The 27,195-nt window shown below is 39.5% G+C and overlaps 1 protein-coding gene across 1 annotated transcript in view; it reads right to left on the bottom strand.

Moving 5' to 3' along the window:
• ptprsa (protein tyrosine phosphatase receptor type Sa) overlaps positions 1-9,878 on the bottom strand; it is a 268,495-nt gene extending 258,617 nt beyond the window's left edge. The window contains exon 1 of the mRNA XM_079807164.1: positions 9,629-9,878. The gene's annotated coding sequence lies outside the window, so the exon portion shown is untranslated. The remainder of the gene's footprint in view (positions 1-9,628) is intronic.
• Positions 9,879-27,195: the final 17,317 nt, after the last annotated feature.

Genomic DNA, 27,195 nt, shown 5'->3' with positions numbered 1-27,195 from the left:
CAATGGAGGCCTTTCAGAGCATCAGATTTACACTAAAATATCTTCATTTGTGTTCTGAAGATGAACGGAGGTCTGACGGGTGTCGAACGACATGAGGGTAAGTAATTAATGACAGAATTTTCATTTTTGGGTGAACTAACCCTTTAAGGCTGTTTTCACACCTACCTTGTTTGGTCTGGATTTTCGGACTTTTCAGTTTGGTCCGAATCAAAATTACAGGTGTGAAACCTCCCCTGACCACGGTCCGGACCAAACAGACGAAATCTGGTCCGACGAAAAGAGGTCGTCTCGGTCCGGATTAAACTGAACAAAGGTTCGGTTCGTTTCTAGTGTGAAAGCATTTTCTGTATGGTTCGTACTTTCAGAACATTTACAGGAAGTTCCTGTTTATGTTTAAATTAGGTCTGTCAAAAGATTAATCGCGATTAATCGCATCCAAAATAAAAGTTTGTGTTTACATAATATATGTGTGTGTACTCTATTATTTATATATAAATACACACACAAGCATGTATATATTTAAGAAATGTTTTTTATTTTTATATATAAAACATTTATATTTATATATATAATAGATTATATAAATGTATATACAGTATACATGCAAATATTTTTAAATATATACATGAATGTGTGTGTATTTATGTGACGGTGACGTAACTAGTTACGTTGTGGCAACTGGAAAAGTGAAATTTCCGGATACGTTGTCACAACGTAACTTTGTAACGTTGCCAGTTAGTAACTGCAACGTAGTGGCAACGTCACGGATCAATAGTTGTGTGTTGGTAATCAGTTGGTAATTTTTATAATTATTTATTTTTCAATAGGCAGACATGCTGTAGTATATCTATAGTCCTCTCCAGCTGTTTCTGTTTGTGTTTACGGTTACCATGGCAACTCTCAACGGCCACCATGGCAAGCGCGTTCTCATTCTGTATCGGTTGATCTGTTAGATGTAGACAGGCCATGTCTGTCATTATTCCAAAGTTTTCTATAAAATATTATGTAATAAAAAGTTTAACACCCCAGAAAAAATTACTATTGTTAATAATAATAATATTGCCTAATGTGTGCGCGCGCTGTGTGGCGCGCACTCTTCAGTTGTGGAGGCACGCGCTGGTCACGTCACTGTATATAAAAAGATTTAATTAATTGTTGAAAAGGAAAATTTTACTTAAAGGGAATTTCAATCTTGTGTCTGACGTTTGATTACACAGTTTAAATAGCAAATTCTGATAAGAACATAATAAATCAGAAAATAAAGAACCTGCAAATGATGGTAATGAAATTACGAGCAGGTGATGTTGCATTTATGAAGCCAGTAAGTCATGGAATTACCAATATATTACGAATTTAGTACGTATCTGGGACGTCCTTGGTTATCTAATAATGTTAGGAGATCGTACTGGCGACGTTGTGTGTTGGTAATTTGATGGTAATGATGTTACAGGCATGCAACGTTGTAGTTATGTTGTCATTGAGTCATAATATTACGTGTGGAGTACGTATCTGGAACGTTGTTGGTAATCTTGTCAAGTCCAGAGATCGTACTGACAAGGTTGTGAGAAGGTAATTTTATGGTAAGGAAATTACAGACAAACGACGTTGAGACTACGTTGTCAGTTGGTAAGTCATGAAATTACCAAAAAGTCTGAATAAATTACGTAACTGTTACGCCGTGTGTTAGCTGGGCTGGAGTGCGTCTCAAATAAACCTAAACTTGGCAGCTACTCGTCTCACAAACATGAGAAATATGTGTATATAAAGCTTGAAATGTCCACTTTTAAACGTAACAAATAAAAAATAGTCGCGCTTTTCAATAGTAGCAACGATATGCGTCCGTTCATTCACTCCTGACGTCAGACACACGTCCGTTTACAAACCAATCAATGTCCAGATGCCGCCCACATAGAAGATGACGAGTGGACGCAAGTGTGTCATGTAAAGTTCTTTAGTGCGCTCGCATAATTGCAATGTGAAACCAAACCAAAACTAAGCCCATCATTCTTTTATATGCACGCGTTGCTTCCTGCAGGGCCCCTGTGTGAGCGCAGGTACACATCAAACCCATTAAAGTGTCAGGCTCCAGCGCATAAAGGCTGAAGCCTTCCTGGAAACGCTAGCAAAGGCTAAATTCTGCTACGGACAAGCGGGGGGTCCGAGTATAAGAGCCCAGCCTCTTTACAGTCAGCTCATACTAGTGTAAAAGCACATTCTTCACATACACTGCACACAAAGGCTGTGGTACTCGCATACAGCGGCCACTGAGAAACTGAGGAACCCTGAACTTTTGCCTGTGCGATTCAATAAGTGTACATTACAAACACTGTGCATCCTGGTAGCTGGTTAAATCCGAACAGATTTGGAACACTGAATAAATAAAATTACATAAAATAAAATAGATAAGATAAGATGAGATCAAAAAAAAAAAAATTATAAATATTTTTCTACTTTTTAAAATAGTATAAATATATATATATATTTTTATAATTTATTATAATAAAAAAAACACTAAAACAAAAAGATTTAGATCCTCTAATTGTATAAAAATAAAATAAAACTGAGCTCTCATTTTTAAAGTATATAAATTAGGGCTGTCAAAAGATTAATCGCGATTAATCGCATGCAAAATAAAAGTTTGTGTTTACATAATATATGTGTGTGTACGCTGTTAATTATTATTTATATATATAAATACACACACATTCATGTATATATTTAAGAAATATTTGCATGTATATACATTTATATAATCTATAATATATATAAATATAAATGTTTTATATATAAAAATAATATTTTTTTCTTAAATATATACATGCTTGTGTGTGTATTTATATATAAAAAATAATTAACAGAGTACACACACATATATTATGTAAACACAAACTTATTTTGGATGCGATTAATCGCGATTAATCTTTTTGACAGCCCTAATATAAATATAATATATTTCCCTCTAATTGTGTAAAAATTCAACTAAATAATATAGATATCTCGTTTTCAAAGTATGTAAATATAAATGTATGAAAATCATAAATTAAAATAAAACAAATTAAACAAAAATAAAATTGATCTAGTTTTAAAGTACATAAATATAAAACATAAATAAAAACATTTATAAACGGTATAAATATAATAATCATTAAAAAATAAAATGATTTAGATTTTCTGAATGAATATAAAATAAAATGTAGATGTCTTTTTTTTAAATACATAAATATACATACAATCATAAAACAAAAATAAAATGATTTAGATCATTTTGTAATAATTTAAAAATAAAATTTAGATAGCTTGTTTTTAAAATACATAAATATTCTCATAAAATAAATTAGAATAAAATAATTTAGATCCTCTAATTGTATAAAATAGAGAATACAATTGAAATCTCGTTTCTAAAATATATCGTGTCATCATAATAAAATAAAATAAGATTTAAAATAATAATTTATTGTGCATTATTTTTAAATACAGTCTCGGGTGTTAAATATATTTGTGCAAATCATCAAAACGAAGACTTGGTGCAAGCATTAGGGTATGAAGAGTGAATGAGAACATGTTGCTGTAGCCTATGATAATAAAGCATATTCAGCTCCGTCGACTCTTAGGACACGCGTGTGAGTGTTTCACGGCCCATAATCCTCTCTGCCTGGTCATTAAGTGGGTATTTTACAGCAGGTAGTGTCATGGATTCACGGAGGCGAGCGCCGCTCTTTAAGAGCTCATGAAAAGCGCTCATCCTTATCAGCGGCTCCGCAAACACAGACCATCCGTCTTCACACAACAAGGGCTGCTGGGATACGAGAACAGATCACAATATTCCTGAAATCACTCACGCGCTGAAGGTCTGACAAACTAATCTAGAGTCGAGACACATATAATATATATATATTATATATATATATATATATTTCAGAATTAAATGAATTGAATTTAAGATATATTAAAAATAAATTACTTTGAAATTGATTAAAATACATTAACAAAAATATATTTACTTTTTGACCTATTAATATATTTAATATTATGTTAAACTACTACTAATTATACACAGTACATACACTCACTTTTTATGTAAACAAACTTTTATTTTGTATGCGATTAATCGCGATATATCATTTGACAGCACAATTGTTCAGGCAAATATGTCATTTTTTTCATAAAATATGGGTTGAGTGCCATATGACATTAGCTATGTTTCATCCAAATTTGTGAATTTAACTCATCCGCACAATGGGAACATGGCATAAAACATTTGTGGGGAAAAAAAGCAGTGTTTCCATCCCATGAGTTCAAGAGAACAAAATCATCACTTCCTGGGTAACAAAAAGCACCGATATGAAAATCTTGGCCAATATTGATAACGATAATTCTTTATATTTGAAAACCGATAACCGATATATCGGCCAATTAATCTAAATCCCATCTAAAAGCCATGACCCAAACACTTCAACATCATTTAAACAGAAAAAGTGAAGTAGCCAGTTTGATCCAGTGTACGTTTATGGTCAACGGTCACTTCTACTAATGGCCAACTTTCCTTGGTGGCCGATATATCGTGCATCCCTAGATATTATATTTATAAGTGAAATGTCAGATATGTGTGAGGAATCGACCAAACTTTAAGTTGTTATTAACTGAAAATAGACCGATATGCACCGATTTTTGTCCGATACGACAACCGATAATTCTTTATATTTGAAAGCCGATAACCGATATATCGGCCGATAAATCTAAATCCATTTTTTATATATTTTTTGAGAGCCTGATTACAAAAACAAAAGTATCTCCATTAAATCCATGTCCCAAACACACAATTATGATGTTCTCATAATTTTATGTAGCCGATATGACAGACCTGCACTCTTTTTTGAAGTGATTCTAATCATATTTCAAGCAAATCAAACCCATCATGATGAACAGTGCGCATCTGAAGTGTCTCAGCTGAAGGAAATAATACATTATTTATCGGCCAAAATTTCATATCAGGATGATAACATTAAGAATGAACATATATTGGCCGATACCGATATGATGGCCGATATATCGTGCATTCCTAGATATTATATTCATAAGTAAAACATCAGATATGTGTGAGGAACCAACCAAAATTTAAGTCGTTATTTACTGAAAATATTCAAGATAGAATTCATAAATGAATACCGATATGAAACTTTTTGTCCGATACTGATAACCGATGATTCTTTATATTTGAAAGCCGATAACCGATATATTGGCCGATATGATAACCGATGATTCTTTATATTTGAAAGCCGATAACCGATATATTGGCCGATATTATAGCGATTCTTTATATTTGAAAGCCGATAACCGATATATTGGCCGATAAATCTAAATCCATTTTGTAATATAATTTTTGAGAGCCTGATTACAAAAACAAAAGTCTCTCAATTAAATCCATGTCCCAAACACACAATTATGATGTTCTCATAATAGTTTTATGTAGCTGATATGACACTCTTTTTTGAAGTAATTCTAATCATATTTCAAGCAATTCAAACCCATCATGGTGAACAGTGCGCATCTGAAGTGTCTCAGCTGAAGGAAATAATACATTATTTATCAGCTTTAATTTATCGGACAAATCTTCGTATTGGACCAATAACATTAAAACTAACATATCGATATGGTGACCGATTTATCATGCATCCCTAATAAAAAGGGAAGTTGCTGCAATCGGGGAAGAATGACAGAATGACCAAACCAACATCTGAGATTCTGCGATGCCATTGGGCCACTGGCTAATCGAGTTATCCAATCACAGCCTCCGCTGAGGTGAAGTCCCATGGGGTGTATGAGGGGTTTATTCAGTCAACGTGTTTCCATCGTAGTTTATGCACTTATTATCAGATAAAACAATGATCCACCTTAGGTTTTTCTACTCATTTCCATCCAGCGCTTTTTACGTGATATCCCAAAGCGCATAAATAAATAGTTGCTCTTCGAGTTAACAAACACTTCAGTACAATAATAATTTGGTAGAATTTAATAATTATAGTCCATTTTCTTACGTAAGTTTGGCGTAAAATATGGGTTGAGGGTATTACATAACAATGACAGCATTTTCACTGAATTCAAAATGAATGAATGAATAAATGATACATTGCTCCTTTTAGAAAATACTAGCAGCTTTGTTCCGTCTTTTTTTGAAAATAGGCTCATTTTCCATCTCCCCTAGAGTTAAACAGTTGAGTTTTACCGTTTTAGAATCCATTCAGCTGATCTCCGGGTCTGGCGGTAGCACTTTTAGCATAGCTTAGCATGGATCATTGAATCTGATTAGACCGTTAGCATCTTGCTCAAAAATGACCAAAGAGTTTCAATATTTTTCCTATTTGCAGCGGCGCAATGATTTTACACAGCGCCTGAATATAGGCTAACTTCCGTCAACATGACAACCTGCTTACACAGAGAGCGCTGGGGACTATTTTCAGGCGCTGTGTTATATCATTGCGCCGCTGCACTCATGGGACAGCAGCAAAGTTTAGATCCTAGCCATATCGGCCTAGAAAACTTTTAATTTTCCGTCGGTCTTAGTACACGATGTAACTACAGAAGAGTCAAGTTTTAAATAGGAAAAATATCGAAAGTCTTTGGTCATTTTTGAGCGAGATGCTAACGGTCCAATCAGATTCAATGGTTTATGCTAAGCTATGCTAAAAGTGCTACCGGCAGACCCGGAGATCGGCTGAATGGATTTGAAAACGGTAAAACCCAACTGTTTAACTCAAGGGGAGCTGGAAAATGAGCCTATTTTAGTTCCTTTAAGGTAGTTTAATGTAACTAGGGCCTGAGCACCGATGGTGTGAGGACCCTATTGTATTTGCTTAGCCTTTTATTCTTCTTCTCCCAGATGAATCGCATTTTTGAGAGGCTAAACATGTTCGAAAACTCATGAGACTTTGCACACGCGTCAGAAGTGGCAAAAATGTACATCTGTTATTGGTTTCAGAATTAGGCGTGGCAAAATGGCTCAACAGCGCCACCTACAAAATTTTAATTAAGCGCCGTTCGAGCTATGTTTCATGTATGAGTATGAAATTCGGTACACATGTGTAACCGCCCAAGACCTACAAAAAAGTCTCTGGGAGCAACATCTGAAAACCCACCAGGAAGTGAGATATTTTGAATTTTCTCTGCAACATTCTTGCAGTTTTTGCCATTTCCAGACGTTTCAGAAAATGGCTCCATTGCGTCATCTACAACATTTCAACTAAGTGCCCCTCCCGCTATGTTTCACGTACAGGTATGAAATTCGGTAGACACATGTAACAGCCCAATACCTACAAAAAAGTCTCCTGGTACGAAATCTGAAAACCAACAGGAAGTCAGATATTTGGAATTTTCTATGCAAAACTGTTGCAAATTTTCCCCATTTCCAGAAGTTGTACTTTAACGAACTCCTCCTAGAGATTTAACCAGATCAACATCATATTTGGTCAGTCTAATCTAAAGGCCTTTGCGACGTTAAATTAAGAAAATCATGCATTTTCGCTGGAGGCCGTGTCCGTGGCGGCCTCACAAAGTTCGATGTTTCGCCATAAAACATACAATATCCGATCTGCCCCAAACTTCACATGTTTGATCCTAACCTGAAGACTCTACATGCCAATATTCAGTTATAGTCATAGCGCCACCTTCTGGCAGCAGGAAGTGTGGCACATTGAAGTGCCTTTGCCATATTTCCCCTATATTTACCCGCTTAAACGCATGTGGCCCACTATTCACTGTTTTCCTCAGGCCACCGGGTGGCGGTGCATGTGCGCGGGCCCTTTCATCGCTGTAAATTTAAGTTGAAATGACTTAAATATCCAAGCTGATTGTACTTAAATTTAAGGCAGCAACTTTTTTTTATTACAGTGCGGTTCACTGCGGCCGTAAGTAACCACCATAGGCACTGAGGGATTAGAAATGGCTAAATCGCCCCCCCCCCCCAGAATGAGTGAGACGGCCAATCAGATCAAAGAAGGCAGGGCTTACAGTTAGTGCGAATTCCAACGCAAAGCAGTGAAAGAGTGCGTCGTAAGATACATTAAGCAACACATTTAATATTTGACAATATTTAATCCTTTAATTCCTTTAAATAAACCAATAAGACCAATACGACCCCCCCATTCCCCAGGCAAAACACCATTGTGTGTAAGACATGGTTACGGCCCTGGCTGTAGATATGAGCGGTTTGATCTGGAGCGATAGAGGGCCCCTGGGAGCCCTGCGTAAATAACACAATGCCCATTCATGCAGGGACGACAAGCATTTTCATACATAAGGAATGACAGGTACTTATCCCACTTTGCTGCCGGGAGAACTAGACGCAAATCAAAAGACAAACCCGACTGCTATATTGTGAAACTGCAAAACAAGTGCACTGGATTCAGCCGCTGGCGCTGACCCGCAGACTATAAATGGACCGAGATGTCCTGCAGGGAAGCCAAACGAGCTCCTCGGGCGGAAGACGACAAACGGCGAGAGCTCGGGAACAAACAGCAGGGAAATCCTTCTGCGTTGAGTTTTACCTGTGGAGTCGCTTTAGAGAGACACACGTTAACACTGAACAAACCTTCTCATTCAGTCAAGCGCAGTGCATTTGACTTGAGATGTGAATGTAAGTCCATAAAGGGGTGTGGCTTTGGATTTCTCCACTGTCAAGCCTCGTTTTATGCAAATGCAGCACACACACACCGTTCCCATCGGACCCACTGTAAACCACACCACTCCGAGACGGCATGTCCATTACTGTGCAAAAATACAAATCCACCCGTCATGAAATATTAAACACAGAGAGCAGAATGAAATGACCTCACACACTGATTCATAAATCATATCACTGCTATCCACATATTTAAGACTGGAGGGATGCAAAAGAAAATCCATATTCTGAATATTGGTTCCCATCGGTGTCTTTGGTTACAGCTTTACTCAATATCAGTGTTTAGTGCAGCCACAATAAAACACAGCGAGCATCTCATATTGACAACCATAAAACATATAATATGCACACCATTTTTCCCAGTTTTGATTTCTAAAACTCGGATATTCATAAGTCATCCCTGAAATGTAAAGCACCTGCGCTTGAAGACGCGCGTCTCTTACTTTGGAGATGAAATCATCTCCCGAGACGCCAGCAAACACTGATTATGCTCATTTATCCCGCGGGTTTCAGCAGGTGGGCATTGCTGAACTGCATCTCCTGGAAGATCGCATCAGTCAAATCGGACGCACAGCACTAGTTTCATTTGAAATGTGCTGTGCTCAACACGTTCCCGTGCTTGAAATCAGATATAAGAGGCTGGCACGCGCATCAATTCTCAGTTTACACAAGCGAGGCTTCGGGCTCTGGAGGGGAGGATGACTGTCCCGCGGACTTCGGCTGGCAAATCAAACAGGGAAACGCGCTGTAAAGTCTTGAGACGCACCAAAATGGACTTTATTCTTAATGCGCAAAACGCGTCTGGAGCGCAAACTGCGCACTGGGCACCACCTTCTCCACGCGCTTCGGAATATCCCCACACTTCAGATGAAGTGGGCAAAAACGGGCGTTTCATTTCCACTCAACGCCGACATTCAAACAAAGTGGCTGCTGTCACATTTCAACTGCTCTTACCTTGTTTTAACGAGCGCGTCCCTGTGTTCTCCCCGATTCTGCACGCGCAAAAAGCCCCTTACATCTTCGTGAGCATCGCGCGGAGGAATAAATAACGATAATAATCCAAGGAGAGGGCAGATCCAAGGAGATAGAGAGAGCTCCGGGTGTGGACGGCGGCGAATAACGGTTTAAATCCCCCGGATAGCGCTGCGTCTCGCTCGGCGCGTCTGATTTCAAGCTCCGCTCCGGAGAAACCACAGCTGTGCGCGCTGAGGAGAGATGGAGGCTGACGTCATGGACACGCCCACCCCCCCCTTCGCGCTCTCTCTCCCCTGCGCGCTCTCTCTCTCTCGGACTCCGCCCCTCCCTTACAAGATGCTTGTTCTGACCCCGCCCCTTTCAGTAACGCGCGGGTTCTAGCCACGCCCCTTTAGACTATGAATCGTGTGAAGAAAATGTGCAAATTTTCATGTAACTGTCATTTTTCCTCAATTTGGATTCTTATTAGATATGTATTACTGTGATACAGTGGCAAAAACCCTTATGGGTGTAACATTTTCCCATTAAAATAAGCATAAATGAAGGGTAAGCCTTGATAAGCCTTATTATTAAATAAAAAATATTACTATAATTATTTATCATTTAAATTACTCATGAATTGAAATTATTTTAATAACAGTTTGCTAAAAAATTGTGCTGTCAAATAATAATTGCATCTAACACAAAAGTTTGTGAATATGTGTGTGTGTGTGTGTGTAGTAATAAAGTAATTCTCATTACTGTATTGTGAAAAAACGTATAATTCAATTATTCGTTTAGTGCTGTCACATCGATTAATCGCGATTAATTACATCTAACAATTTAAATTATTTATTATTAATTTAATTAATATTAACTATAATAATAATAATAATAATAATAATAATGAATAAATATGAATTAATAAATAATTAATTTTAAATTATTTTAATACAATTTTGCAAAAAAATTGTGCTGTCAAATCGATTAATCGCATCTAACACTTTTTAAATTATTTATAATTCATTTAATTTATTTGAATAATAATCATGAACAAATATGAATGAATAAATCATGAATTTAATTCATTTTTATTATTTTATTAACAATTTGCAAAAAATAGGGATGTCAAATCGATTAATCGCATCTAACAATTTAAATTATTTTGTACTAATTTAATTAAGTGTAATAATAATAATAATAATGAATAAACATTAATTAATAATGAATGTAAATTATTTTAATAACAATTAGCAAAAAGAGTGCTGTCAAATCGATTAATCGTGATTAATCGCATCTAACAATCTAAATTATTTATTTAATTAATTGTAATAATAATAATGAATAAATATTAATGAATAAATTATGAATGTAATGAATGCAAATTATTTAAATAAAAAATTGCAAAAAAAGAGTGCTGTCAAATCGATTAATCATGATTAATCGCATCTAACAATCGAAATTATTTATTTAATTAATTGCAATAATAATATGAATGAATAAATATGAATGAATAAATTATGTAATGAATGTAAATAATTTTAATAACAATTGGCAAAAAAATTGTGCTGTCAAATCGATTATCACGATTAATCGCATCTAACACACTTAAATAATTTATTATTAATTTAATACATTTTAATAATGATCATAATGAATAAATATTAATTAAGAAATTATGAATGTAAATTATTTTAATAACAATCAGCAAAAAATTGTGCTGTCAAATCGATTAATCGCGATTAATCGCGTCAAACTATTTAAATAATTTATAATTTATTTTAATAATAATAATAATAATGAATAAATATGAATGAATAAATTATGAATTTTAATGTTTAAATAACAATTTGCAAAAAAACTGTGCTGTCAAATTGATTAATCGCATCTAACAATCTAAATTATTTATTATTAATTTAATTAATAATAATAATAATAGGCAAAAAATAATTCCATACTTTTTTCATTACAGTAATGAGAATGAGATTTTAATAAAGTGATAATAACTTCACTATAAAAAATGTAATTATGACTTAAAAAGATATAAAGTGTAAAAAATATATATAATTTTGAATTTTCTTTTGATTTTAGGGTGAAATATAGTGCGTTCACATCCTGTCGTAGTCCTGTCGGGAATTTTCAGAGAGCTCCTACTTTTACCACCTGACCATGTTGTTGCCATAGAAACACATAATTCCCAGTCCGGCAATATCATCTCGAAATTTCGGTGATTACGACATGGCGTGAGCGAGCATATGACCCGCCAAAATCAGAGTGCATTATGGGTGTTGAAGTTTTTGGCAAAATAGACCTCTGGGACTCTGTGTTCTCAAGATTAGATTCAATCTGGAGCTGGTAGAGACGTGATGGGAACAGTCACCAAAGTTTTCACGGTGACTTCTCGACTTCAAGCCCCTTCATATATTCTTAGCGTCTTGTGTTTGATACATACCTATGTCACGCGTGTGGGTTGCCGCACTTGGCGTGAGAGCCAAACTTAGCCTGAGCGGAGGCCAGTCGGCACCAGAACGCCTTGGCAACGTCTCCAGTTCCAATCCTCCACAGCACTCGCAAAAAAACCTTCTCCTGCCATTTTGCCAACTGTTACACAACACACTCTTCCGTTTTAGGCTGATTTCATGATTCATTTACACTTTTGAAAGGGATACCCTGAAGGCTTCTCCTTCTTCTTACAACTAAATCTCTCGTCCTTCTTTGTACTGATCCATCACAAAACGGCTTCGGTTTTAAGGGTCGTCACTCTGATTTAACGAGAAGTGTTCGGGGGGCTCGGGGTGACTGGAGTAAAAGCCAAAAAGAGTCAAAAACGCCGTCGATCAAACAGTCAGTTCATTAGCCAACACGAGCCACCGCTAACCTAATGGACAGACTGAGCTTTCTCCAGCTTCTCTGCATTGCTGCGCTCATGGCATTCTGGGATATCTATACTGTAATTCTGGCAACTGTCTAACGGATGGCACAAGTAGGCGAGGGTGCTAAACTCTGACAGAAAACGGAGGCACTTCCTTCTGTCGGCGGATGGCTTGCAATCTTATGCACAACTGCAAAAAAAAAAAACACCAACACTAACACTATAAATACCTCGTCCAATGCGGCACCATGAATAATCTGCTCGATGTACTCTGAAGCAGCACAGATGAAAGATAAAATACACTCTTTAAGCTTGCTTGATACCTATTATATGTTATTAGCATGTTTGCTAATGCTAGCTCACAATTAAAAACTAGAACAAACCCCTATACCGAAACTCGTGACCCTAAAACCCTAAGTATTACATTTTACGCAAAACTTGTCGCACAAAACATGTTGTCCTTTAAGTGGTAAATATAAGTTAAGCACCCATTGCACGTTATTAGCATGTTTGCTAATGCTAGCTCACATTTAAAAGCTGGAACAAACCACTATACCGAAACTCGTGACCCTAAAACCCTAAGTATTGCATTTTACTCAAAACTTGTCGCACAAAACATGTCGTCCTTTAAGTGCTAAATATGAGCTAAGCATCCATTGCACAATATTAGCATGTTTGCTAATGCTAACTCGTAGTTAGAAACGGGAACAAACCCAGAACTCAAATGACCACGTTTGGTATAATAAGTTACGCTCCAATGTACACTTAAAATGTTCAGAAGTAGTTTTAAGTACTCACTGTGTTATTAGCATGTTTGCTAATGCTAGCTCACAATTAAAAACTGAAACAAACCCCTATACCGAAACTCGTGACCCTAAAACCCTAAGTATTACATTTTAAGCAAAACTTGTCACACAAAAGATGTCGTCCTTTAAGTGCTAAATATGAGCTAAGCATCCATTGCACAATATTAGCATGTTTGCTAATGCTAACTTGCGGTTAGAAACGGGAACAAACCCAGAACTCAAATGACCACATGTTTGGTATAATAAGTTACGCTCCAATGTACACTTAAAATGTTCAGAAGTAGTTTTAAGGACTCATTGTATATTATTAGCATGTTTGCTAATGCTAGCTCATAATTAGAAACTGAAACAAACCCCTATACCGAAACTCATAACCCTAAAACATTTTTGAGCATAACTTGTCGCACAAAAAATATGTTGTAATTCAAGGGATAGGCCTAAATGTGAGTTTTAAGCCCCCATTGTACAATATTAGCATGTGTGCTAATGCTAACTTGCTGTTAGAAACAGTAACAAACCCAGAACTAAAATTACCATGTTTGGTGCAACAAGTTACGCTCCAAAGTACACTTAAAATGATCCGAAGTAGTTTTAAGTACTCATTGTATGCTATTAGCATGTTTGCTGATGCTAACATTAAGGGTTATTGTTAAATCCAAGTTTTAAGCATGTTATAAACATTTTGCTAATGCTAACTTAAGGTTAGAAATAGGTGGAAAAATTATTTAAAGTACAACGCAATTGGTGCAACAAGTCATACTGCAAATGAAATCCGATTAAAAGCAGTTTTAAGTACGCACTGGTTAGCATGTTTGCTAAAGCTAACTTGCAGTTAGAAACAGGAACAAACCCAGAACTCAAATTACGACATGTTTGGTGCAACAAGTTACGCTCCAGAAGTAGTTTTAAATAATCATTGTATGTTATTAGCGTTTGCTAATGCTAACGTTAATGTTAAATGTGAGTTCTAAGTATGTTATAAACATCTTTGCTAATGCTAACTTGTGGTTAGAAATAGCGAAAACACTAATTTAAAGTAAAATACATTTAGTGCAACAAGTCATAGCTACTGCAAATGAAATACTTTAAGCGCCTAAAAGACTTTTAAGTACGCACTGGTTAGCATGTTTGCTAATGCTAACTTAGGGTTGCTAAAAACCACGCTAGAGCACTTACTTGGCAACGTTTGGGAAACCAACCAGAGTTTTGCCCATGCAATAATCAGCAGGTTTTAGAAAATAAGCTGACTTGATGTATTCAGGCTGAATGTAAAAAAATAGATGCGCGCAAACACGGAAAGAAAATCCACCTGTCACTTCCGCAAGGAGCGGCTCTCCCGGGACACGGCTGTCGTGTGATGCCTTGACACGTCTTTCAACATTATTTCCCACTTCATCTCTTCATATTTCTGCTCATTGGAGATGTTTGCTGAACGCCCACCCCACGGGTAGTGTGCTGAATATAGCACCAGTGATCAACTTCTTAATGAGAGTCGGTTGCTATGAAACAACAGTTGGTTAATTGTTAATTCAGGCCTGGCAGGACGAGATTCAGCCGATGTCACATGTGATCATGTGTGTGTTCAGATCAGTCTAACTGGGATCATGACGTCAGGCTGTAGCTCGGTTTCCTTCTGTGTCTTTGTGCTGAACTCCCAGACCTGATTTACTGCTCGGCTGCCATGTTGGCGCCAATTGAAAGTGGCAGTGGAGGCCGGCGCTGAATCCTAATCACGAGCGGATCGGCCGCCGCTGATGTGGAGGAGGAACGCCCAGCTGTTACTGGAGACCACCGGCCGCTCATCAATACTGCACTAGGCCAGCCTCAGTTGACTATAGTTGAGGGTTTCATTGAAAGCACATAAACAAACCCATCCTGACAAATAAATATGACGGAGGTGTGTGTCCGTAATAACATACAATAAAACTTGGATTTGACAATGAATACTTTACCATAGTAAAAGAAAGAAAGAAAGAAAGAAAGAAAGAAAGAAAGAAAGAAAGAAAGAAAGAAAGAAAGAAAGAAAGTTCAAAAAGTTAAATCCAATTATAATAAAAAATAAAATGTATGTTTTATAGTTTTTAAAATATTAAAACTTAGAAAACTTAAAAGTGCATTTAAATGATATCAAGTTTTAATATCAAATAAATAAATAAATATTGGATGAGTAACTCTTTGAACAAATCTGCAATAATTGCTTTAAAAATAAATAAATAAATAAATAAATAAATAAATAAATATTATGTATATACCAAATATGCAATAAAGGCCTAATCCAAATAAATAAATAAATAAATAAATAAATAAATAAATAAATAAATAAATAAATAGATAAATAAATAAATAACTCCTCCTTGAACTGCCACCTTAACGTGGTGGAGGGGTTTGAGTACCCGAATGAACCTAGGAGCTATGTTGTCCGGGGCTATATGCCCCTGGTAGGGTCTCCCAAGGCAAACAGGTCCTAGGGGACGGGTCAGACTAAGAGCAGTTCAAAAACCCCTTATGACGACAATGACAACGAGGACCGTGACGTCGCCCGGTATGGCGCAGCCGGGGCCCCACCCTGGAGCCAGGCCTGGGGTTGGGGCTCGTATGCGAGCGCCTGGTGGCCGGGCCTTCCCCCACGGGGTCCGGCCGGGCTCAGCCCGAATGAGCGACGTGGGGACACCTTCCCGTGGGCCCACCACTCACGGGAGGGACCGTAAGGGGCCGGTGCGGAGAAGATCGGGCAGCAGTCGAAGGCAGGAGCCTAGACAACCCGATCCCTGGACACGGAAACTGGCTCTTGGGACATGAATGTCACCTCACTGGCGGGGAAGGAGCCTGAGATTGTGCGTGAGGTTGAGAGGTTCCGACTAGAGATAGTCGGAATCACCTCTACGCACGGCTTGGGCTCTGGAACCACACTCCTCGAGAGAGGATGGACTCTTCACCACTCTGGAGTTGCCCATGGTGAGAGGCGGCGGGCTGGTGTGGGTTTGCTTATAGCCCCCCAGCTCTGCCGCCATGTGTTGGAGTTTACCCCGGTGAACGAGAGGGTCGTTTCCCTGCGGCTTCGGCTCAGGGATAGGTCTCTCACTGTTGTTTGTGCCTACGGGCCGAACGGCAGTGCAGAGTACCCGGCCTTTTTGGTGTCCCTGGGAGGGGTGCTGGAAAGTGCTCCGACTGGGGACTCCGTCGTTCTACTGGGGGACTTCAACGCCCACGTGGGCAATGACAGTGACACCTGGAGGGGCGTGATTGGGAGGAACGGCCCCCCTGATCTGAACCCGAGTGGTGTTCAGTTATTGGACTTCTGTGCTAGTCACGGTTTGTCCATAACGAACACCATGTTCAGGCATAAGAGTGTCCATCAGTGCACATGGCACCAGGACACTCTAGGTCGTAGGTCAATGATCGACTTTGTGGTCGTTTCATCTGACCTGCGGCCGTATGTCTTGGACACTCGGGTGAAGAGAGGGGCGGAGCTGTCAACTGATCACCACCTGGTGGTGAGTTGGATCCGATGGCGGGGGAGGAAGCTGGACAGACCCGGTAGACCCAAGCGTACTGTAAGGGTCTGCTGGGAACGTTTGGCCGAGCCCCCTGTCAGAGAGATCTTCAACTCCCACCTCCGGCAGAACTTCGACCGGATCCCGAGGGAGGCTGGAGATATTGAGTCCGAATGGACCATGTTCTCCACCTCCATTGTCAAAGCTGCCGCTCGGAGCTGTGGCCGTAAGGTCTCCGGTGCATGTCGAGGCGGCAATCCCCGAACTCGGTGGTGGACACCGGAAGTAAGGGATGCCGTCAAGCTGAAGAAGGAGTCCTATCGGGCCTGGTTGGCTTGTGGGACTCTTGAGGCAGCTGACATGTACCGGCAGGCTAAGCGGACTGCAGCCCGGGTGGTTGTGGAGGCAAAAACTCGGGCCTGGGAGGAGTTCGGTGAGGCCATGGAAAAGGACTATCGGCTGGCCTCGAAGAGATTCTGGCAAACCGTCCGGCGCCTCAGGAGGGGGAAGCAGTGCCCTACCAACGCTGTTTACAGTGGCGATGGGCGGCTGTTGACCTCAACTGGGGATATCGTCGGACGGTGGAAGGAATACTTTGAGGATCTCCTCAATCCCGCCATCACGCCTTCCATTGAGGAAGCAGAGGCTGGGGGCTCAGAGGAGGACTCGTCCATCACCCGGGCTGAAGTCACCGAGGTGGTCAAGAAACTCCTCGGTGGCAAGGCACCGGGGGTGGATGAGATCCGCCCTGAGTACCTCAAGTCTCTGGATGTTGTGGGGCTGTCTTGGCTGACACGCCTCTGCAACATCGCGTGGCGGTCGGGGACAGTGCCTCTGGGATGGCAGACCGGGGTGGTGGTCCCTCTTTTTAAGAAGGGGGACCGGAGGGTGTGTTCCAACTACAGGGGGATCACACTTCTCAGCCTCCCCGGGAAAGTCTATGCCAGGGTACTGGAGAGGAGAATTCGGCCGATAGTTGAACCTCGGATTCAGGAGGAACAGTCTGGTTTTCGTCCGGGCCGTGGTACACTGGACCAGCTCTATACCCTCTACAGGGTGCTGGAGGGTTCATGGGAGTTTGCCCAACCAGTCCACATGTGTTTTGTGGATTTGGAGAAGGCATTCGACTGTGTCCCTCGCGGCATCCTGTGGAGGGTGCTCGGGGAGTATGGGGTCCGGGGTCCTTTGCTAAGGGCTGTCCGGTCCCTGTACGACCAAAGCAGGAGTTTGGTCCGCATTGCCGGCAGTAAGTCAGACTTGTTCCCGGTGCATGTTGGACTCCGGCAGGGCTGCCCTTTGTCGCCGGTTCTGTTCATAATTTTTATGGACAGAATTTCTAGGCGCAGCCAGGGGCCGGAGGGTGTCAGGTTTGGGGACCATGCGGTTTCGTCTCTGCTCTTTGCGGATGACGTTGTCGTGTTGGCCCCTTCTAACCAGGACCTTCAGCATGCACTGGGACGGTTTGCAGCCGAGTGTGAAGCGGCTGGGATGAGGATCAGCACCTCCAAATCCGAGGCCATGGTCCTCAGTCGGAAAAGGGTGGCTTGCCCACTTCAGGTTGGTGGAGAGTTCCTGCCTCAAGTGGAGGAGTTCAAGTATCTAGGGGTCTTGTTCACGAGTGAGGGGAGGATGGAACGGGAGATTGACAAACGGATCGGTGCAGCTTCTGCAGTAATGCGGTCGATGTACCGGTCTGTTGTGGTGAAGAAAGAGCTAAGCCGTAAGGCGAAGCTCTCGATTTACCGGTCAATCTACGTTCCTACTCTCACCTATGGTCATGAGCTTTGGGTCATGACCGAAAGGACAAGATCCCGGATACAGGCGGCCGAAATGAGTTTTCTCCGCAGGGTGGCTGGGCGCTCCCTTAGAGATAGGGTGAGGAGCTCAGTCACTCGGGAGGAACTCGGAGTAGAGCCGCTGCTCCTCCACATCGAGAGGGGTCAGTTGAGGTGGCTCGGGCATCTGTTCCGGATGCCTCCTGAGCGCCTTCCCGGGAAGGTGTTTCGGGCATGTCCAACCGGGAGGAGGCCCCGGGGAAGACCTAGGACACGCTGGAGGGACTATGTCTTCCGGCTGGCCTGGGAACGCCTCGGTGTCCCCTCGGAAGAGCTGGAGGAAGTGTCTAGGGAGAGGGAAGTCTGGGCATCTCTGCTTAGACTGCTGCCCCCGCGACCCGGCCCCGGATAAAGCGGAAGAAGATGGATGGAATAAATAAATAAATAAATAAATAAATAAATAAATAAATAAATAAATAAATAAATATTATGCGTGTACCAAATATGCAATAGAGGCTTTACATACATAAATAACTTTCTCTAAAATTAAATAAATAAATAAATATTGGATGAGGAACTCTTTGACCAAATCTGCAATAATTGCTTAAAAACAAACAAACAAACAAACAAACAACTATTATGTGTATACCAAATATGCAATAAAGGCCTAATCTAAATAAATAAATAAATAAATATTATGTGTATACCAAATATGCAATAAAGGCCTAACCCAAATAAATAAATAAATAGATAAACAAATATTATGCGTATACCAAATATGCAATAAAGGCCTAACCCAAATAAATAAATAAATAAATAAACAAATAAATAAATAAATAAATAAATGAATGAATGAATGAATGAATGAATGAATGAATGAATGAATGAATGAATGAATGGATAGATAGACAGACAGACAGACAGACAGACAGACAGACAGACAGACAGACAGACAGACAGACAGACAGACAGATAGATAGATAGATAGATAGATAGATAGATAGATAGATAGATAGATAGATAGATAGATAGATAGATAGATAGATAGATAGATAGATAGATAGATAGATAGATAGATAGATAGATAGATAGATAAATAAATATTATTCGTATACCAAATATTCAATAAAGGCCTAACCCAAATAAATAAATAAATAAATAAATAAATAAATAAATAAATAAATAAATAAATAAATAAATAAATAAATAAATAAATAAATAAATAAATAAATAAATAAATAAATAAATAAATAAATAAATAAATAAATAAATAAATAAATAAATAAATAAATGAATAAATAAATAAATAAATAAATAAATAAATAAATGTTATGTGTATACCAAATATGCAATAGAGGCTTAACCTAAATAAATAACTCTCTCTAAAATTAAATAAATAAATAAATATTGGATGAGTAACTCTTTTAACAAATGTGCAATAATTTCTTAAAAACAAACAAACAAACAAACAAACAAACAAACAAATAAATAAATAAATAAATAAATAAATAAATAAATAAATAAATAAATAAATAAATAAATAAATAAATAAATAAATAAATAAATAAATAAATAAATAAATAAATAAATAAATAAATAAATAAATAAATAAATAAATAAATATTGGATGTGTAACCAAATCTGCAATATAGGCTTACCATAAATAAATTAATAATAAATAAACAAAAATCTCTCTAAAATTAAATCAATTGGATGTAACTCTTTAAACAAAAAATAACTAAACCATAAGCCTTTATTTAACCATAAAGGCTTGAATAAATAAATAAATATATACGTTTAAATGTATTATCAAATAAAAATGCATTAATTTAGTTGTAATTTAAATAAATAAAAAAAATCTAAATTTCAAATATAATTTATTATTGGTGTTCTTCAATTTACTTTCCCAAATACTTCAGTGTTTTTTTGTTGTTGCCACAAACAAATCCAAACCAAATTCGTCCATAATGTCCAAACAAACTATATTTATCCATTAAACTCTTAACATTTAGCAAAATCACTGCAAAGACAAAATCCTCACTAAGCCGATAACATCCATTTACACACTGAAAATCCAGACGAAGATATAAAAAGCAGGATGAAGCTTTACACGGCAACATAATGAAGACTCAGGCGTCGAGCCGAGCACAGTTTGACGAAGTACACACTCATCAGTGAACACTAGCACTTCATTTGCCCCGAGCAGGAAATCAATGAGCGAGCAGGAAGAATGAGTGGAGTAGGTCACGCCAATTAATAGTCTGCAAAGTGATCAGGTGAAGAGGTTCAGTGCCCTCAATATCGGATTCATTACGTCATGATGATGATCCAATGCTCAATATTGATCACATTTGACTTTAAACATCTGAAAAATCACATTTGAACCATGTGCTGTACGCGTTTCCTAAAATATCTTGACGTCCTCAATCATCACCAGGAGACTCTGTGTGTGGCTACTACAGTCTGTGACGGGTTTCACTCACTGCTGCCAGTGGGTGGTTGCCAGGGTGTTGCCATGCGGTTGCTAAGGTGTTTTGACTAGTTTTAACCCATTGCTAAGGTGTTTTTTTTCTTTCTTTCTATGTAGTTGTTAAGGTGTTTTGTTAACAGTCTGTGACAGGTTCATTCACTGCTGCCAGTGGGTAGTTGCCAGGATGTTGCTATGCGGTTGCTAAGGTGTTTTGACTGGTTTTAACCCATTGCTAGGGTGTTCTGGGTGTTTTTTTATTTCTATGTAGTTGTTAAGGTGTTTTGTTAACAGTCTGTGACGGGTTCACTCACAGCTGCCAGTGGGTGGTTGCCAGGGTGTTGCTATGTGGTTGCTAAGGTGTTTTGTCTGGGTTTAACCCATTGCTAAGGTGTTCTGTGTGGATTTTATCCATTTCTATGTAGTTGTTAAGGTGTTTTGTTGGTTTTAACCCATTGTTATGTAGTCTGATGGGTTCACTCACTGCTGCCAGTGGGTGGTTGCCAGGGTGTTGCTATGCAGTTGCTAAGGTGTTTTGACTGGTTTCAACCCATTGCTAGGATGTTTTCTTTTTTCATTTCTGTAGTTGTTAAGGTGTTTTGTTAACAGTCTGTGACGGGTTCATTCACTTCTGCCAGTGGGTGGTTGCCAGGGTGTTGCTATGTGGTTGCTAAGGTGTTTTGTCTGGTTTTAACCCATTGCTAGGGTGTTCTGGGTGTTTTTTTATTTCTATGTAGTTGTTAAGGTGTTTTGTTAACAGTCTGTGACGGGTTCACTCACTGCTGCCAGTGGGTGGTTGCCAGGGTGTTGCTATGTGGTTGCTAAGGTGTTTAGTCTGGGTTTAACCCATCGCTAAGGTGTTCTGTGTGGATTTTATCAATTTCTATGTAGTTGTTATGGTTTTGTTGGTTTTAACCCATTGTTATGAACAGTCTGTGACGGGTTCACTCACTGCTGCCAGTGGGTGGTTGCCAGGGTGTTGCTATGTGGTTGCTAAGGTGTTTTGTCTGGTTTTAACCCATCGCTAGGGTGTTCTGGTGTTTTTTTAAATTTATTTCTATGTAGTTGTTAAGGTGTTTTGTTAACAGTCTGTGACGGGTTCACTCACTGCTGCCAGTGGGTGGTTGCCAGGGTGTTGCTATGTGGTTGCTAAGGTGTTTTGTCTGGGTTTAACCCATTGCTAAGGTGTTCTGTGTGGGTTTTATCCATTTCTATGTAGTTGTTAAGGTGTTTTGTTGGTTTTAACCCATTGTTATGTACAGTCTGTGACGGGTTCACTCACTGCTGCCAGTGGGTGGTTGCCAGGGTGTTGCTATGTGGTTGCTAAGGTGTTTTGTCTGAGTTTAACCCTTTGCTATGGTGTTCTGGGTGTTTTTTATCCATTTCTATGTAGATGTTAAGGTGTTTTGTTGGTTTTAACCCATTGTAATGTACAGTCTGTGACGGGTTCACTCACTGCTGCCAGTGGGTGGTTGCCAGGGTATTGCTATGTGGTTGCTAAGGTGTTTAGTCTGGGTTTAACCCATTGCTAAGGTGTTCTGGGTGTTTTTTATCAATTTCTATGTAGATGTTAAGGTGTTTTGTTGGTTTTAACCCATTGTTATGTACAGTCTGTGATGGAATCACTCCCTGCTGCCAGTGGGTGGTTGCCAGGGTGTTGCTATGCAGTTGCTAAGGTGTTTTGTCTGGGTTTAAACCATTGCTAAGGTGTTCTGGGTGTTTTTATCCATTTCTATGTAGTTGTTAAGGTGTTTTGTTGGTTTTAACCTGGTTCACTCACTGGTGACAGTGGGTAGTTGCCAGGGTGTTGCTATGCAGTTGCTAAGGTGTTTTGCCTGGGTTTAAACCATTGCTAAGGTGTTCTGGGTGTTTTTATCCATTTCTATGTAGTTGTTAAGGTGTTTTGTTGGTTTTAACCCGTTATGAACAGTCTGTGATGGGTTCAGTCACTGCTGACAGTGGGTGGTTGCCAGGGTGTTGCTAAGGTGTTTGTCTGGGTTTTTATGTAAATCTAGTTAAATGATAAATAAAGCCTTGATGTGCTGTGTTTAAGCTATTACAACAGAATTACTCAAATTATCCAAAAAATTATAACAAATGATCTGTATCAATATTTTTCCAGGTATCGTATCGAAGTTGTAAATTCCAGTATCGTGACAACGTGTTATTAAAGACCGTTCCCTGTGCGTGCGTGTTAAAGCCACACAGTAATGTGAAATTAATCTAAATACAGAAATTAAAAGATGTGGGTTTTCTCATCTCATCTCTCCTCAACAACACACAATCTGAGGAATCACGCACACATTCAGCCTTTGCTAATAATATAAACACAGTGAATCAATCCTCCAATAGCACTGGTTCTCACAGCATTCAGCTCATTTTAACTTTTAACGCACCGAGCAGAATTCAGGCCGGGAGAGTTTCTCTGTAATTATGCAGGCATAGCTGGACATATATGCAGTATTTGGGGAATCAAAGAGTCCATTTTATAGCTCACTAGCTTTGGATGAACTCATAAGCGTTCAGCGAGTCTTGCGCACTGTCCACTCCCTTCAGACTTCAACCGAATCTATATAAATTCATGAGCTCCTTTATCCTCTCTGTCTCTCAGACTGCGCTGTTATTCCGCCCCCCTTGTATGGTAAACGCACACAGGCCTACACTTCACGCGGAATAAAAGATGCCTTTTCATAAAGTCCATTAGACTGAGCAAAGCCTGTTATGATCCAGTGAACCGCGGCCAGTCCAGCCGCAAACCATCGTCATAATGAAGAGAAAACAAGCTGATTGTTAACTGTTTGTTGTTATTAGCGGCGTCTGCTAAGGCTAGCATCGCTGTTAATATTACCCATAAAAACGATTTGCAGACTTGCAATTTTCACCTGGCAAACAGCAAAATGATGGGATTCAAATGTGCATATATCATTAACTTGTTAAAACCACCCAGAACACTTTAGCAACCACATAATGTGCTAAAACCATGCAGAACACCTTAGCAACCACACAGCAACGGGTTAAAACTACCCAGAACACCTTAGCAACGGGTAAAAACTACCCAGAACACCTTAGTACCCAGAACACCTTAGCAACGGGTAAAAACTACCCAGAACACTTTAGCAACCACATAATGTGCTAAAACCATGCAGAACACCTTAGCAACCACATGGCCAATAGGTTAAAACTACCCAGAACACCTTAACAACGGGTTAAAACTACCCAGAACACCTTGGCAACCCCATAATGTGCTAAAACCTTGCAGAACACCTTAGCAACCACATGGCAATAGGTTAAAACTACCCAGAACACTTTAGCAACCACTTAATGTGCTAAAACCATGCAGAACACCTTAGCAACCACACGGCAACAGGTTAAAACTACCCAGAACACCTTAGCAACGGGTTAAAACTACCCAGAACACCTTAGCAACCACATAATGTGCTAAAACGATGCAGAGCACCTTAGCAACCACATGGCAATAGGTTAAAACTACCCAGAACACCTTAGCAACAAGTTAAAACTACCCAGAACACCTTAGCAACCACAGCGTGTTAAAACCACCTACAATACCTTAGCAACCACATAATGTGCTAAAACCACGTAGATTACCTTAGTAACCACATGGCAATAGGTTAAAACTACCCAGAACACCTTAGCAACAGGTTAAAACTACCCAGAACACCTTAGCAACAGGTTAAAACTACCCAGAACACCGTAGCAACCACATAATGTGCTAAAACCACAGAACAACTTAGCAATTTGTTAAAACAACCTAAACACCTTAGCAACCACATAATGTGCTAAAACCATGCAGAACACCTTAGCAACCACACAGCAATGGCTTAAAACTACCCAGAACACCTTATCAACCACATAGCCAGAACACATTGGCAACCACGTAGCAATGGGTTAAAACCACATAGCAACGTGAAAACAACTAGAAAACCTTAGAAACCAAATAGCAATGTGTTAAACCACCTAAACCACCTTAGCAACTATAACATTAAAACCACCTAAACACCTTAACAACCACATAATGTGCTAAAACCATGCAGAACACCTTAGCAGCCACGTGGCAATGGGTTAAAACTACCCAGAACACCTTAGCAATGTGCTAAAAACCACCTAGAACACCTTAGCAACCACATAATGTGCTAAAAACCACACAGAACAACTTAGCAACCACATAGAAATGTGTTCCTTTTCCTATTTATGATGACTTATTGCAACAAAAATGTTTTAATTTAAAAAATGTAAAAAATATGATTTAATAATATAATATTTTTTTCCTGACCTAGCCAGAAACCATAGCAACCACACAGGAAGATGTTCAAAAGGACTCAAGACACCTTAGCATCCATTCATTCGGAGTTTTGCATGGGGGAGAAGCACGCTAAAAATAGTTTCAATCTGTGATTTTTAAGCTAATGGTTCACAGCGTTCTCCAGAAATGACAGCAAAAGCAGCGAGGAGTTGTTTCACAAGCTCTGACGGCTTTCCTCCGAGGACTGGCACGTCCTAAACAAACAACATTAAGGCCTTGGCGAAGAAAAAATGCTATACTGAGAAGATGTTTCTAGAAAAAACTCTCAGTCTGCCTTTCATGCTCGAGTGACTTTGAATAAAAACTTGTCTGCTGCTTTATAGAGCTGCACAATGTTTAATTAAGGTTGCAACAGGAGTCCCGACGCTGTCGATTTCTTATAAAAATCACTGTTTTGTTACTGTGCCAAAGGGATTTTACTGCAGACGAGACACCAAAGAGATTTGAACAGACTCCAGCAAACTTAAAGAAGCCTCTCAGTAGCGCCTCACAAATCTGTACGCTGTTGGCCCGCTCGACATCAGCAGTGATTACATGTCAAGAGCTTCTTAAAACCAAGCGGCAACCTCCCGCAGTTTCTCTTGAAGCCGATACGAAAGTGGCTTAAACTGCAGTTCATGGACTGGCCACTAGAGACAGACTCCAGAAGGAGCAGAATCTCATTGAGCTCATGTTAAAATGCCCAACTTTACAGCAGAAGAACATGTTTACAGTCTGGGACAAACTGTGGTTTTGGTCTATACGGCTAATTTTGCCCTTCATGACAACTGTGAGGGGGGTGAATTATTTAATAACTCATTCATTTACATTATATAAAGCCTTATGCTGCGTTCACACCAAACGCGAATAGAGCATCTGGCGCGAGTGATTTCAATGTTAAGTCAATGGAAAGGCGCGTTGACGCGCGTCTGGAGGTCCCGCGGCGCGGAAGGCGCGTTTCGCGCGGCGAGAAGGACGCGAATCCGCCTCATTCGCGCGTCCAGTTTGCGCGAATGGCGCGAATTGGACGCGAATTGAGCATCTTGCGCGATACGCGCGTTACACGCGAATGGTGCTTTTGTGCATTCACGCGTTTTAAGCGAATTCGCGTCTGACGCCCGAGTTGAAAATTTTTAACTTTGGCGTCAATTCGCGCCGCGTTAACCAATCAGGAGCCTGCTTGCTGCTGTCACGTGGTAAAGTGACGTGTATGAGAAACCCTGCATAAATTAAAAATAGTACTATTGTGTCACAAAATGTAGTTTTAAGACTTTTTCAGGGAATGTAGTTGTTTAAAGCTCAAATCTGTGGTTTATTTCTAAAGAGAGCGCCTATTTAAAAAAATATTCTTGTGTTTTTGGAGTTGTGAGATCCAGGCGATCACCGGGCAATCACCGCTCATAACCCCGGCGAAGGCAGCCTTTCCTCGGCCAGTCTTCTGCCGTCTGCCGCTGCTCTGATGTCCTGTTGTGGCTCGTCTTGTGTGGATCTAACGGCCGAGCTTTGCTCTCATGAATCTATAATTTGTTGTCTGCCAAATTGTTTTGACTGAGCGCAAAGAGAAGTTTCATAACTTTATATTTTAAGGATATTTAAATATACATGTAGTGAAGATAATGAAGAAGTTGCCTGGACCACATTTGTGTGGCTATTAATGCTTAATATATATGTTTAATCAAAATGTAAAGAGGCAGAGTGGTGTTTTATGACATATTTCTCCTGGAGTGCCTTGAACGCGCGTCAATTTCGCTTCAAACGCTCGATTTCTACGCGCGTCCAATTCGCTGCGGACGCGCGAATGCATTCAAAATGTTCGCGCGTGAAACTAGATGCGGTAGACGCGATTTTGACGC

This window comes from Gobio gobio (assembly GCF_949357685.1).
Source record: "Gobio gobio genome assembly, chromosome: 24".
In the NCBI taxonomy this organism is placed as follows: Eukaryota; Metazoa; Chordata; class Actinopteri; order Cypriniformes; family Gobionidae; genus Gobio; species Gobio gobio.
The sequence above is the reverse complement of the archived record's forward strand: the minus strand, read 5'-3'. Positions and strand labels throughout refer to the sequence as shown.